Source organism: Neodiprion pinetum, chromosome 7, assembly GCF_021155775.2.
Source record: "Neodiprion pinetum isolate iyNeoPine1 chromosome 7, iyNeoPine1.2, whole genome shotgun sequence".
In the NCBI taxonomy this organism is placed as follows: Eukaryota; Metazoa; Arthropoda; class Insecta; order Hymenoptera; family Diprionidae; genus Neodiprion; species Neodiprion pinetum.
Window position 1 is genome coordinate 2,005,342 of NC_060238.1, and position 16,710 is coordinate 2,022,051.

The 16,710-nt window shown below is 37.8% G+C and overlaps 1 long non-coding RNA gene across 3 annotated transcripts in view; it reads left to right on the forward strand.

The window, feature by feature from the left end:
• LOC124222840 (uncharacterized) overlaps positions 1 to 16,710 on the forward strand; it is a 126,234-nt gene that overhangs the window by 17,236 nt on the left and 92,288 nt on the right. For 2 of the 3 annotated variants that reach the window (XR_006884124.2, XR_006884122.2), the window contains exon 3: positions 10,253 to 10,467. The exons of the other annotated variant lie outside the window; for it this stretch is intronic. This is a non-coding gene — a long non-coding RNA (uncharacterized lncRNA). The remainder of the gene's footprint in view (positions 1 to 10,252; positions 10,468 to 16,710) is intronic. 3 annotated transcript variants of the gene reach the window in all.

Genomic DNA, 16,710 nt, shown 5'->3' on the forward strand with positions numbered 1-16,710 from the left:
TGGAATATCCTATGTATAGTATAAACCGTAGTGCCTCGTCTTCGCCCTTCTTCTTCTTGCAGCCCTGCAGCTTATACAATCCGATTGCTATTCGCCTAATTTACTCCAGTCCAAGTTTGTCGCTTGCCCCTCGAATCCTTCGCGTGTATCGCAAAAACTGTTCAACCTCTTTGATCCCACGTTACAAATTGTATTACACATGTACTTAAAATCGGTGGTATTTCAGGTATTTAACTTGAATTTTGAATCTGAGTGATCAATCGCAAGAACGTTTCTTTTCTTTTACTCTTTGGCATTAATCGATTGACGTAAACAATTTTTTTCGTTTTTTTTTTTTTTTACCAATTTACACCGCGATTTCGCTTGAGAAAACAAAATTCCTACATTTTCTGTATCGTTCGATTTTACAAAAATCTCAGACAAAATAATATTACAATTATGTTGGAATGAAAGGAATGTGAAAATAAAAAAAAAAACATTTGCCAAGCTTTATAAATTTTTGAACTACCATAGACTGGAAATTTGGTAAGGGATTGAATATTTTTAAATATCGTTTTTTTAAATAGTTTCGAAAATTAATATATATGAATACGTACATCTAACGTGAAATACCTGCAGTATATACCTAGACGATTTGTACGACAGATACACGTACATAAATGTACATAACCCGATCCCTTAAATACAATTACGATGCGGTTGCTCGCCCATTTAGTTAAATCTAGAACCGAGCAATCATTGAAGATTACTGTAAGATTAACCAAAGATCCTTTCGTATCGCAAACATCAGAAACAGATCAGCTTATATGTTTTCCGCTGCTGTTATACATGTATAATTAGCTCACAACTTTGACTATCGTGATCAAACGTGCGTACAATTGATTTTCACGATTAAGGACAGAGAAATGCGTCAAGAGAGAAGGAAATTAATAAATGGTATAAAGAGATAAAGACAAAAATAAAAAAGTTTACAGGCGAGAGGTGGTTAAAATATTTTCAAACTAAAATTCAATTTCCTTGTTTACTTCTTGTTGGTGATTCTTTTTAGATCTCGTTTCATTGAAATTGTCATAATTTATCATCCTACTTCTTTAATTACAATATTGATTATTAAAAATGTTAATTTTCACGTACATCCTACATACTCAGGAACACGTTGTAACGAAGAAAATCAAACGAGGAAAAAAGCGATGAATCAAGAAAAAATAAGACTACGAAGAAGAAAAAAAAAATAAATTGTCACGTGTCGTTAAAATTTCGTCCTGAGAATCGCAAACGGGACATACACCCCTTTGAAATTTACGCATAACAGCGACATAGGTAATCACGTCTCTTGACTAATCCTAAGTTCGAAGGACGAAGGAGAGACGCGTCTGCCTTGCGTGTGTGTAGGTATATATATCCACACACACACTCAATACATGTGCACAAAACGTCTGCGTCTCATGGGGGCAAGTTTACGCGCGTACACCAACCCCATTGAACCCCATCGCTCGTCGCATTGCCTCCACCTTCAACTTCGCTTTCCACCCCTGCCCCAATCGCACGGTTAAGTTCCTCCCAGTGCCTTACGCATCGTTTATATATATACATAAATATATATGTATATACTATTCACGTATTCGCACGTATATGTGCATGCATACATACATACCGCGGTAGGACTCTCCGAAAAGCAACCCCCTGTAGTCTCGCAGCGCGCATCCCCTGCTGCGTGTACGCTTCGCGTTGCTCCCCCTCCGTCCACCCCCTCCCCCCCCCCTCCCAGCCCTTGAAATCTCCCGCTGCTTCTGCTGCCCGTTTCTTGGTTAAGGGTAGAAGCCGAACCTCCCTTTGCCGCACATGGAGACTTTAATTATAAAGTCTTGTCGGTATTACCCTGAGATCTGTGCGCAATGATGATAATATAGATTGATTGGGAAAATTTTGATCGCAGATATTTAATTTTATGGTAATAATGAGCTTTTCTTGAAACATACAGTCTATGTTCGTCTGGGAGAAATCGTGAAAGAACGATTGAAATCGGTTGAACGGGTTTTTTTTTAGATCGTTTACAACTGACGAACTGATCACGATTTTTAACTTCCCGCTTCTGTATGTTTTCAGAGAGAAAAAAAGGGAGTTATTGTAAACGCGCCGGAAGTGAAACGTTGAGTTTTTTCCTAGATCGCTTGACGATTTGAAGTTTAGAGAATCGTCCACGCTCGTTTTCAGATTGATCAATTTTTTTTCCATCCGACGATATCTCGAGATCGAGGTTTTCGATTCCAATTATTTTGCTCTCGATCCGCGCAGCTTTTCCAAACTTGAAACTGATTAGATTTTTTTTTGATCGGTTCAGTGCTCTTTTAATTATTTGAATGACAAGAAAAAAAAAAGAAAATGGCGGAAAGTCTCAACGCGTCTCTTTTTCTCTTTCTCTCTGTCCGAGCCCCCAAAGTGGGTTGATTACGTTGTAGTTTCAGGTACAATCAGTAACCTGCACATTTAATTATATTATATTATATATATGCGTGTGTGTGCGTGTGTGTAAATGTGTGGGTGAAACGCGAAGGGAGAGGAGGGGGCGTGAGGAGGAGGGAGGGAGGGAGGCCCCTCGTCTATATATCAGCTTCCACTTTCATTAGTCCTCTCAGCAGCAACTCAATCTCGATTCGCAAGTCTTGCCGACGTTTCTCCCTCCCTCCCACCCCGCCCTCTTGACCACCCTCCATTTCCCCACCGCTTTCTCAATCTACCCACCAATCTTACCTCGAATCAATATTATACCTACCCATCCTCAAGCTTCGGCTTCCTTCTATAATTATCTCGTGCATAATTCTCATTCTGATACCATACGTATGTAATCCTCCTCATTCAAATCTTAAACAGGCATGACAATTATACGATAGGTATAATTATACCGTTTAATAAGCTTCCATTCAATTAATTAATTCGGTTATTTGCTGGATATGATTGCCAATTTTCCAGATACAGTTTGTGTATATATATATCATGTATATCAGGGTGGTACTTATTTGGGGGTCGGCAAAAATTTTCATTGGCAAGTCAACCAGATCTGTTCTAAATCGTTGAAAAAAAACATCTGTGTCAAGTTTCAAGCCTCTGCGTCGACTGTAACACGTGCCTCTCTAAGCTCTGAAAGTTTTCAAATGTAAAATGCACGTTGGTTTTATAAATAGTTATTTCGTTTTGTATGATTTTGGTGAAAATTAAGGGACCGATTCGAAACTTGGCAGAGTTGTTGCTTATAATAATAGGAACAAATCGTGAAAATTTCAAAATTGTATCACAATTTTATAATATATTTTTGTTTATATATATATATATATATATATGCTTAATAGCATCATTTTTATTAGGCGTATATATAGGGGAATAAAAATGATCAAATTTTGATGTTTTCAAGGTTTGTTCCTATCATTATAGGCAACAACTCTGCCAAGTTTCAAAAATTATTTTTAGGCCCAAACAAAAGAAATTGTTAAATTGTTGTCTTGAAAATTCTTGAATATCAGGCTTGCGTCAAGCGACCCGTTTTGCTCTTATTTTTTTTTTTTTTCTTTACTATGCCGTTATCTGTCAAGACATTTTGCTCAGTTCAAATTCTCGGTACAACAAAATGAAAGGTTTTCGATCGTTGCAGCCGAATGAGTGCAATTTTTCTGTATCAACGAGCCTTTGGTATCTTGAAAACTTTTTCAAGGATCCCCGAAAAAGTTGGTCAAACTCCATGAAAATTGTTTTTCTCTTCTATTTGTTTGTTTTTTTTTTATCTCGCCACAAGCGTGATAAAAATATTTCGTTATTCAATTTTAAAAAAATTTGTCATCCGTGAAAACAGTTGAATTGATTTTCTCGAGATTTGAAAAATTCATTGTATTGTCTTCGATCAAATTTCACGGTGGATTTCTTCTTTTTCATAGAGATATTGATTATTTGTAGTCAAGGTGAGGCTTAAGATGCTTTCGAAAACTTGATTAGACGTTGCTTGGAAGGGTAGTCAAGGAGCCAGGGGATGGCAATCGTTAATTCTATGAAACTCACGGTCGCAATCCTCGTCGGGCTTTCGGCTTAAGGATGTAGAGAGAAATTCTCCATACATGTATATTATACACATACACAATAACTGTGTATAGGTATATAAACTATGTATATAAACTGTACCAAGTTTGTTACTTCGTCGCGAAATATCTCTGTCTCTATGCGTGTGTGTGTGTGTGTGTGTGAAAACTATACTGGTATTTGCGCGCGAATTTCCGCACGTTTGTGTGTATAATCGTAACGATTTCAACTTCGTGTTGGGATATAGTTAAGCTTCGCTAGCTCTATCTCTGGAGGCGGATGTTAGAGCAGAGTAGAACTCCGGCAATGATCGGCTATTCCTTGGGAAATAGCTATGCAACGGGACGATCGTGGGGAACGGGGTTCAAGTTCCGAATTTGAAAAGTTCCGAGAGCGCTTAATTAGTCGAAGTTGAAGTTAAGGAATCAAACTTTGGGGAAACGACAATGTTTCGAATGGTCGGAAAACCGACGGGTCAACGTTCCGAAATGATAGATTTCGAAAATTCAAGTTACGAAAATGTTGAGTTACGATGGAGAAAAATTCTGAAAATTAAAATATACTCGTACGGTATGGTTTGATCGACGAGCGGGTGTAACAAAATTAGAAAAATCGAGAAGAAGTCAGTCGAACTTTGTTTATAGCGGAAAGCGATCTGAAACCCGATTGAAAATCACCTAATTACCAGATTTGAAAATCTCTTAATACTCTGTGCTTTTTTTTTTCAATGATTTACTTTCATCTACTGTATACCTGATTTCGAATGACTGTAATATCAAAATAATTGTGTAATTGAAGAATCATGATTGACGATGAATCTACAAACAATTCATCGAAAACATTCAATATATAATATATTTTCTTTTATTATAAATTATGTACGTATGTGTACAGATTCAATCGTCAATCGGACACAATTAATTCTACACGTCACTAATTGCCATTTTTTTTAAGAACAACAAAAATATATATTTTTTTTTTATTTCAATACTAAGGTCAATTTTTTTGTTCTTTTTTTTTTTTTTTTTTTTATCTCAGCCAAAAAAAGATAAACTATTATTATTGGATATATATAATACGATTGCACCTGTTTAATGTACATATGACGTAATTATATATATCGCCGATTTTCTCAGCGTTCAAATTTCGAAGTTCATCATTGTTGTGTAATACTCATACCCCTACGCATTTAGCCCTATAATAATACGAACGGGTGGCGTGCACGGAGGGAATATAGATTCTCGGGTTTTCGAGGGGAACCTGAAGATGCTTCGAATGCCTTTACTTATGTCACGAGAGGCTTGGGACGGGTCTATTGGGATTGAGAGAGATGCCTGCTGTGCCTTCGACTGGCCTTTGTAACCCCGCAGATATCACAGATATATATATATTAGGGTGGTTCTTACATGGGGTGGAAAAAAAAAAACAAAAATTTATGATAGTCCCTGTAAAATCGGTCCCAAATGGTGAAAAAAAAGAAAATCCTAATTTTCTCAAATTTTTATTTCATTCCCCTAGTCTCCCTGTCTAAGCGGGAAGTTTTAAACTACTCAAAAATATGCTCATTCACTGTATTTTGTACTGAATTTCATTACAAAGTTATTCAGTGCTATTTATCTTCTTTTGAAACCTTTCGTGAGGTTTTTTCTTTCTCGCTTCGTTACATTCTACGATCAAGAAATGTTACACGTTCCTGCTTAAACAGGGAAATTAGGGTAATGAAATAAATATTTGAAAAACTTGGGGAATTTTTTTTTTTTTCACCATTTGCAACCGATTTGAAACGCTCCATCACGAATTTCTCTAATTTTTTCTTTCTCACGAGTAAGTATGAAAGTATGCTATCGGAATGAAAAAATTACCGAATACTGTGGACTGGAATTTCACGTATTTTGAGAGATAATTGATATAAGGGTCCAGATATTAATTTCATATCCCTTCAGTGGCCCTTTCAATCATCCGTTAGCACCGTCTTCGTCTTATTCGTCCCGAAATCTCGATTACTTCACCTGCCAGACAGATATCGTTTAGATACGGGGGCGGAACCGGACGCTTATTAATTTCCATCAACGTTCCGGCGAAGCGCAAAGCTTGTTTAACACACTGGCTGGCCAATAACCAACATACAGTCTCAATATCTTAATATTATACGTATATTGTACTATTGAAACTCTGATCAGTTTGTCTGCTAGTCGATTTTTGAAAGATTCAAAATTTCTTTTTTTTCTTCTTCTATTCTTCCTGACGCTGATTTGAACTATTTTTTTCGCAGTGACGGAAATCAGAGCTCTGTGATTACATAGTCAATCAATTGAAATTTTTCACATAATTGTAATATTATTCTAATCATACAGTGAATGGTGATAATTTGTATCTTGGAATTATTCGTCAAATTTATTTTGCTGTAGAAATTATTCATTGATTCATATGAATATTATTATTTTCAAACATTGAAGTAAAAAACAACAAATTTCCTCGCAATTAATTAATTGCATATCTATTTCTATTTCTCGGGTTGACCATAATATTATAAATTCGTTTCGGTATAAACCTTTACTCGAAACCATCACGAATCAATCAATGACCGGATTAATTGTAAAATGAATAACGTGATCGACAAACCCTGTCATACAAAAAAAAAAAACGATAAAAATCGATTTAGTTGCAAAACAAAAGACACACTCAAGTTTTAATAATCATTCGAATGATAAAAGTCGTTGACGTTTTTTTTTTTTACGAAAACTCGAGAATCCAATTATCGCGAAATGACAGATAACGAAGTTGAAGAAGCCTCGGGGGGTTGTTTAATTGGTCAGAAACTGAAGAGGGCGGCCTGCCGAAGGAACGTCAGGGCAGGCAGAAAGCCAGACCCTTGGAACTAGTTTCTGAGGGAATTGAGAGAGGCGAAAGAAAGATGACTTCGTGGAGCGGGGGAGGGAGGGTAAGACGCGGACGCCGGGGGCTGATTGGACGACGGAGTGGCGAAAACGCTCCAGACTAAGACGCGTCCTCGACCCGCAGCATCCCGACTTCCCGTTTCCGACCCGCCAATGATGAAAGGAAAATTATCGGCCTCCTCTTCCCCCCCCCCCACTTCCCACCCCGACAGATTTCCCCAAAAAATATGGCCGTCCAAATGCAATTCCGAAGGGTCCCTGAGCCCTTTCTCGCCTCATTTTCTCTCTCTCTCTCTCTCTCTCTCTCTCTATTTCTCTCTCGGCCCCCTTTATAAACGCATCATTCAAAGGCTCTGCGGCGTCTAGAAATTTGACGATATATATGTCACTAGGTTCGTAGGCACAGAGAAAACCGAGAAAACCCGGGGAATTTTGAATCTGTTGAAAAAATAAGCTCGTCATTATTGTACCAAGTACTCGCCGATTATGAGGAAAAAATAATATTGCACGGTTATTTTTTTTTTTTTCCTAGCACCGTTTCATGTATATTACTTTATACGAAATCTCGTTTCGTTTGTGTTTTTCTTACGAAAAATCACAGGATGTTGTTTATAAATTTTTAGTCAGACAGTAGGATATTTACTAAAGGTAAGGTGTAAAAAAAAAAAAAAAAAAATTGCAATCGGCGAGCGTCATATTTTTTGAAAGGGTAACGCGGAAAAATCATATTTTCAGGCTGGAATAACTGAAGAAGTCGGGGAGTTTTTGTGTCCAAAAAACTTACGGAAACCTTTTTTAAGGGGCTGAGTTTAAATCAAATTGAGTAGCAACGATTATTTTTTTCATACTCCAAAATATGCAGAGTTTAATTAACATAAGGAGCTTGAACCTCAAATAGAATTGTCTAACATTTTTCTTTGGCAAAATATTATAACCGTATGAAAGACGACGTCGATACATACGAGTATATATATAATAATACGTCACATATTTCAATGGTATTAATTTTCATTAGGATCCTCTTCACCAGGCATCGTTTCACCAGAATCAGTCTCTCAATTTCTTCTTCAATTTACTCCGTATAATACAGAATGCGGAATACCCTAATAATAACAATAATAATAACGATTTCGAAGATAATTGACGACTATTTTCCTTGCCTTTTGTTGACCAATGAAATGTATTCAATCATCCAATGACGAGTCAATCGAGTCAAGAGTTTTTACCACTTGATAGATCAGAGATGCGGAAGATCGTAGCTTTGGTAAATGTCTCTAATAATAATTCAACGAGATGATTCGATCAATTGTGATTCGGGTAATATTGAACGTAATCAGAATAATAATAATAATAATATTGTATTTTACGTGGTAATTTGGTTAACGCAAAGGATGATTTCAAAAATTATTATAAACTTATCGCTGAGGAATTAACGCAGTATTTGTTTTTATTAGGTTAAATTTGATTCGAACACACTGTGTTTCAAATGAAAAATAAATCGAATTAACAAAATTAATTTTTTCCTCGTGTAACAATATACGAATATACGAATGGTGGTAAATATGTACAACAAAGATTAAAAAATTTCAGGATCGCAATATCGAAGTTTCATAATTGTGAAATTCCATTTTATGTAATGTTAAAAATGTAGAAAATTGATGTGCAGCAAAGTCAAAATGGAAAGGTCTCGAAATATAGAAAAGCTAGAACAAAGAATCGAATTTCAAATTAACCGATTCATGGCAATTTTTCATGCCTATCGTTTGACTGTAAAATCCTGTAAGTTCGAAATTTTCTTCATAGATCCGTTTCCGAGATCATCGCGAAAGTTTGTCAGACAGGCCGACAAACGGAGTTTTTTCCAAAAAATTTGTTTTATCGTGTTCCAACGAGGTTCGAAAACGTAGAGATTCGTTGATGGTAGAAAAAGCCATCTTCGAGGGAAACCAATCCTCTTCTCATACCACCAAAGTTGATGAAATGTGAAAAAGTGACCCCCCCCCCACCATATCCTTCTCGACATTATCAATCCGGTGTCTGTAGAATAGTGGAAACAAGAATTGAACCGAGAGGGTACAGGCGTCTACGTATACACGGAGTGAAATGCCATTGGCAATGACCAGGAGTATAGAATCACCGTGACCGTTGTGCACAGAATTTGAATTATCCCTCGGAGAGAACAATGGTTGGTTTCTGGAAGGAGCTGGAGAAGAGGGCGGGTTTGGGGGTGGAGATCGGGTGGCTGCGTCTTAGATAGCATCGGCATAACCTGAGGGGAATTTCGTAGCCCCGTTTCCTCCCCTGATTTTCTCCAACCCCTTCACCCCTTCACCCCCTCACCCCTTCTCCGCCTCGTCACCCCTGTTTCAACTCTCTCTCCAATCCCCGTTCCACTTACGATCCTTCCCTTAGAAACGACGACGACGACGACGTGGACGCTATCCCACCAAACCGCCACAAAGTGCCTACCTACCATCTTAAAGGACCTCTGGATATCGAGTTATGCCCATTGCTCCTGACGAAGAATTTCTCTCAATTGACGAGTAAAATTCTCTCTCTTGTTTGTAATACGACTAGTAGGTGGATTATTTTCTCTTTTCAAGTTGCGTGATATCACGATGACAATCAATTTCATGAATACTCATCTCGTAACGTAAAGTTAAGGAGCCGTTGCTTCTTTCAAGTCGTCAACCTCATTGAACACTCGTATTTGGAACAGTCGGGGTTTAAAGAATGTATGAAACAGGTCAACCGAAAAAATTATTTTTTATTTTGAGGTTCTATTGAGATAGACAAATTTTGATTCTATACATGGAATAGTAACAAAAACATTTATTTATTACTTATACAGTTTGTTTTTATCCTTGTTACGTTGATAAGTAAGTCTTGAAGTTTTTGGATGATAGCTAATACGGGTGCCTGTATTGAGAAGAAAAAGGAAAACGTTCTCTAGAACCCAGACTAAAAATTCGTGTCAACCGGTTTTATCAAACTCTTCAAATTATTACTAACTCCGACGTTTGGAAACTAGCGTGGGTCGAGAAAACAATCCGAACATCTTGCGAGCCTCGGACACCGATCGAATCCTCCGAGCAAATTGATACCACTTGTTTATCGCTGAGTGGTTATGAATTTTCTTAGATAACATATCGACTGCGAACTTAATTAATATACACATGTATACGTTTCGCGGGACGTTGGCCTTCCACGTAAATGTCCTCAGCCTTCTTCGCATCCTTCGCTGACAACCCATTCCATTGACAACTCCTCTCTTTCACGACTACCCACAGATGACGCGAACGATCCACATCGGCTACCAAGGTTCTGGATGAAATCCGATTAGTCTCAGTCCTTACGCAACGAGCTGTCATTCTCAGTACTTCCACCTACTTTGCCCGTTATGTGCCCACGCAATTATTCCATGGACCGAAAGCTTGACCAATCGACGAACGCTGTTCGCCGCTCTACGTGCAGAAGTTGGAAGGATGAGGTGCAGCAGTTCTCGGTAAGTAGATTCAGAATGCAGCTTTGACAACATATCAGACGAATGTCTCTTTAATGCAGGCAAAACAATTTTTTGTATTTCTTATTTAGATAACACGGCGACAATTCTTACGACTCTCTTAAGGGAGTTGTAACCATATCAGAATTAACGTTCACTCTTCGATAAGATTTGGCTATTCAATAGATTTATGGTATTCAATCGGTAGATTAAAATTTTGTATCGATTGACGGGATTGTTTATGAGATATAAGAAAATATGTCTTCGCTCATTTTACACGTATTCTGATGGAGGTGTCAATTAAATTTGCAACGAAGTGAAGTTGAAATTTCGTTGAAATTTGTTTTGCCAGTAGAAGCAAATCTGATAATAATTGCGGACCTTGGACTCTAGAATGACGTAACGCGACGTTACCAAAGTCTGAAAAATGTAATACGCTAGTAAAACACGCAATGCAACCGAATTTTGACTTCAAGACTTCAATCAAAAGATCCAAAGAAATTCCTTTAACGTTTGCAACGCTGCCAGAATGGACGGATCGAGGCTGGTCCGGTGTTGCGTGAAACTTGGCTGACGTGGTCCATCTTAAGGCGACAGCTGTTGGTGAAGGAATTCATTAGCGAGCTTAAGGGTCCGCAAGCTCTTCTCCGTCTACGTTTAGCCGAATTAGCAGCAGCGACGAGCCGAACTTGACGTTTCCCGAGTCCGAACGAATCTTTGCCTGGCTGAAGGATCGAGCCGCGTAGCTTGTGCAATGGTACTGCATAGTAGAATTGTTTCCCCGTGGTTGTTGGAGTTGGAGGAGGAGGAGGAGGAGGAGGAGGAGGCGGCCAGTTTCCTCGATCCTACCGTCTCCTCGTTTTCATCTTCGACCCTTAATCATCGCGAGATGAGAGATTTCCAGAGATCCCTCTCTCAGCTTTTGTCGTTCTATAATAAGCCGGCATTGTTATGGGGGTAAACGGTTTCGTGGTGCGTTAACGTTCCTCTGACCCTCTATCAACCCTCGTTCCGCTCCGTAACCTCGTCTTCGACGTTCTTCGAACGAGAATGGAGGAAAGCTCAGGTTTCCCATCCCGATGTTTTCTTACTTACACACCTTTGAGATTTCTTCAAATTTTTGTGCAAGTTGCAGTTGAAATTGGCTTGATTAGGCTAATAGTTGATGAGGTTCAATTTCCTAATATTTGCGTCTATGAGCTGATCATGAAATTTTCCGAAACATCGCTATTCTGCAACTTTGGAAATTTATGTGATCGAAGTTAGTAACGTTAATGTAACGGATGCACGGTTGAGGAAAAATATTTGCTTCGCACCGTTAGAATTTTGTCTGAAATTTATACAAATATAATGAATTTCTCTCTGATTTCTCGTGACGTTAACGTTCCTCACTTGAATCTCTTGGAATGCTTCCAAATGCGCTCCCTAAATCGTACGATAAAGGAAAGCATTTATTCTAATCGTATTTTATGAACGTAACTCTTTCAAATTTATTCTGCTAATTATTATTCAATATATCGGTAGTCCAACGTTACGGATTTCAATTTTCAAATTGCGAGAAGACAGTGAAATTTGGTTTGATCAAGTTCCAAAACCAGTTGTTTAATCTTTTGAATCAGTTTACGATTCCATGGAAAGTCTTTTAAGGATGTACTCGCGATACATTTTCAACTTGTAGTGAATACTTTACGATAAGACGAAAATTGGAAACAAATTAACCAATTGTTAATTAATTTGCTTATCGTCTTTATTGTGGTTGATTTTATTCCAATTCTCATCATATTATAAATTATTCGATATTGTCGACGAGATTCACTTCTTGTTGAGAATATATCGCAAGTACATCCTTAACAAGACCCTCGTGAAATTCCGTACCATTGAAACTTGAAGAAGTCAGACAAAGTAAGTCTGCAATAAAGTTTAATTACATATGAACAGATATTCGTATCTAGTCGGATGAAGAGTCCCAGAGTCGCTGGTTGTGCGAACGGGATTGTTAACTAGCGAAACGATTAAGCAGGTCCGTAAAAAGCGTATTTTTCAAGTCCCCATGTCTGATCCCTGCTGACGACGTTCGGGCACGAGAAACCAGAGAGAGATAGAGATATACATAGAGAGAGAGAGAGAGAAAGAGAAGGAGAGAGGTAGAGACTTGAGACCCGGAGTTTGTAGACTGTCGGAGAGAGGGTCGAGCCGGCTTCTCCTACAGCCGGAGCGATGCAGGAGTAAAGTTATATCGAAGGTTCCCCGAGGGAGAGTCGAAGTTCGGTGATTACCCAGGACTCTCGCAGCGGGGAGCGAGAGAGAAGGAGAGAGAGGGAGAGGGATGCTAGTTTCATACTTTGCCTACCGGGTAACTAACGCTTGGCTCAATCCGACGGCCATAGGTAAGTGTTGGCTTGCTTCCATAGCCAAAACTACCGGCTTCCTGGCTCTGGAAGTTCGAAGTCTTCGGACCCAGACGTCGACTGGATATATAGGATAGGACCCGGAGTCTCAAGGCCCGAGAGTAACGGGATAAGGATACACGGTTTGCCCTTATCCTGTGCAAAGTATCCCTCCTATGAAAACACAACGGTGCTTAGTTACCGATTATGAGAGGGGATCGGGGCCAAGGTGGAGGTGGAAGATACTCGTGATACCGGGACGAGTGATCGTACCCTCGAGTAAATCGACGACCTCTTAATCACTGTTGCTGCTTTTAGGGACCCATCGGTTATACTCGTAATTTGTTTCATTTGACGCTTAAAATTTTTCACTTTTTTTTTTACTATAAAATTCAGTTTGATGCTCTGGTAATGTCTTGGAGTGAGAATTCATTCAAATAGAGTGGAGAAATTCACTTTTAAACAGTAAATGTTCGTGGTGCCGAGCTCCGCAGTTTTCATACCAAGAAAATTTAGAAAGTGAAACCAATGTTTTTCTGTCTGTTTGAATTGGTCACGTTCGGTAAGATCCGAGAGGCTGAAGTTAGTAACGTTAATCAATGTAACGAAACGACTGGGAAAACATCATTATTATACAATTTTAGAATGACTTTGAATGAGTAAATGCAGTAAATTATTTTGATAAATAGAAACTAACTCACATTTTCAAAATTTAGCCACTTTAAAGTGATTACAAAAGTGTAAAATAGTGATTTGTTTTTTCTTTCTAAATATTTCGTTACGCTAACGTTACTAACTTCAACCTCATTAGGAGCTATTGGATTGAACAACGTCGAATATTTGTGTTCTTTTTAAAATAAACCCAAAACCGTGTAATTATATCTTCGTAGCATATGAATAACACTAGTGTAAGAGAATTAGCGATCTGATTATTTATAACATCAATCTTGTTGCTAACTAAATTACGACTTATTGAATTCAGTAAATCAGAGTGTGAATATGACGGGCAAGAAAACGGATACTCATTTTATAAAGACTTGTAAATACGTCTGAAGTGTTATGAATTTTTACCGTCCAAAATCTCGAGACTAACGTTATTTGTAATCAGATGAAATGATGTAAAATTCTAATACGAACACTTTATCAGATCCATGATATGTTAGGAGAACACCTTTTTGTCTACTCTTATTTTGCAAGACACATATTACCATGATCTAAATTTTTTAGACAGAAATTTTTGAGCATTTCTTTATATTAGTAATTTCGAAAACGAAAAGCTTGATATTATTCAAATTTCACCGGAGTCCCTCCCCCCCCCCAAGCTTCAATTTTTTTTCTTTTAAAATTAATCCAATTTGACGAATTGACACGATCGAATATTTTTTGAAACCCGATAAAATTTCACGAGGCTTTTCTCAAGTTCCAAGTGAAATCTCTTTTTCGAAGTTTTTTGAAGCAGCTCAGACTTTGGCGCACTTTTTGTTACGCACATAAAATTTTCTGTCCGTTTTGTTTTCCAATCGATTATAATTCACTTCATTTACCCCTTTTATACGTATATATGACAAACAATTAATTGAACAAGCTTGTTTTTCACTCTCTCTGTCTCCCTCTAAGTCTTATAAGATATCGTCTTTCATATATCGAAAGATGGCGCGTGGCACCATTTTCCTCAATTCAAATCCGACACCCCCGCCCCAAGTAACACCCCCAGTGAAAACAGCCACCCTTAGTTATTGATCTTCCCAAGAGTCAGCCTCACTGGAGCCACCTACGCAATTTTCTTCCAACTATGCCCAGCATGCAGTGGTCAGTAAAATTTCCCCTAACCAAGCCAGCTTGACCGCCGGTCGCTGAGCAAAATTCTGTCGCAGGAAATTTTACACCCCCGGCCGACAAAACAGCGATCCTTATATTTTTAACCGTCGTTTATTTTATTTCCAGTTTTTTTTTCTCTCTTTTTTATCAAACGCTTCACAGTTTTCACCAACTTAACACTGAAGTGGCGTCCCTGTCGCAAATCTGGGTCTTTGAACCTTCAGGGGTTGTTTTTTCTAATTTTTAATCTCACTTCGTTCTTACCCCCAAAAATTTGATTCTTATACACGGATTTTTCGTCATATTACAACCAAATTACGCAGATCTTTAAGTATTTGTAAAATTTCATACTTCTAGGGTGACTCACCCCGAATTCCAACTCGATGCAAAGTCGAGCCTTATTTTCTTCGAGACCTTACATCCTCACGCGCGGTTCTTTTCAAGCAATAAATTTTTTCAACCACAATCCGCGACCGACGGTGTTTTCATCTAGACTGGGGACCCGCGTCTCCGCAAGTAACCGGACGGGGATGAGGATAACCGGAAACCAGTATTTCTGGGGTCAAGGGGGTGACTGACCAGTGTCCGGTTGTTTGTTACCTTCGTACAGCATCCTGAGAACCTGGACCAGGCCACCGCACAATAAACGATCGAACACAGGGGTGAGAAAGGAGGAAAAAAGTAACGCGGAGTGGACACTGGTCAGTCATGCCTCCCCTTCTCCCCCCCCCCGCCCCTCTCTATCTCTATCTCTCTCTCTCTTTCTCGCTGCATGACCGTGCGGTGTTATACATATGCATAAATCCAGTAACGCGGCGAGATGACCAACCGGTCTGGCAGATGTTTATTATACGGACGCTGCGTTCCATTCTGGAATGCTTTTTGGTCCAGCTGCAGCAATGCGCTGAGTCGTAGAGCGTCTGACAACGATATACTGAATTGAATTAAAAACTGATTTTGAAAAGTGATGCGGGATTAAAGAGGAAACTGGACAAATATGTGAGAAATTATTGCTGGTTTCTATTTTTAATCTACGTTAGAGTTTTTGATTTATCGACTTATTTTTTTTTTTGAAGAAGAAGAATTTTCGAGAGATTTTTGAAACATTGAAGAAAAAAATTATTAATTTGTTAATTAAATGCGAAATAAAATCAAGCTTATTAATAATCATCAGGATATATTATTTATTCAGTCTTGTTTGGATTAAAATACTTGTTACTTACACATTTTTCTAAAACAAATACTAGCTAAATTAAACTTTGATTATCTTTCTGTAAAACTTTTAATTTGTTTTTATTTTTTATGAAAACGTAGGTTCTTTGAATATTACTTACTTCCTTCCTGAGGTAATTAAATATATTAATCACACTGTCTTTCAATTAAACAATTAGTAGGTACCTGAAGTATCTTCGTAAAAACAATCTTTAAATCAAAGTTATACACAGTATCTACAGTTCCGTACAATCAAGAAGCGATTTCTCGATTTCTCGACACTTTTTGCGCGTCTCGAGTAAGGCATGATTTTCAGAAAATTCCTTCGTAACATATGCATATTTTTGTTCACGCATCGTTCAATTTTTGTATTTTTATATATTCAATTCACATGAGTTTGTATATTTGAAAATTTGGAATTTTGAAAAGTCAGGGAAACGACTTTGATGAAAATTATATAAAATAATTATGCAAGTGTTGTAATTTCAGAATTCTTGGAGTATAAAAATTTATTTTCAATATTTTTACCGTGCAACATTCGGGAAATTTTTGACATGTTTTTATTCAGATAAGACAGTCTTTGATAGTTTTGGAAAAGATAAAATTTTATCCGGTATCGTTTTATTAATCGTGACTTTTGTCATGACGATTGAATTTTCGGTAAACCAATGACAGCAGTAACAATTTGTAGATTATATGGTAAAATTTTTAAGTTTGATGAGATAAACCGATCAATTCATTGATTAAAATACTTTAATTTAGTTTATTATAATCGTCACTGCGATTTGATAATTGTTTTGTCTGGTATTTGTTCTTATCATTTGTCTAT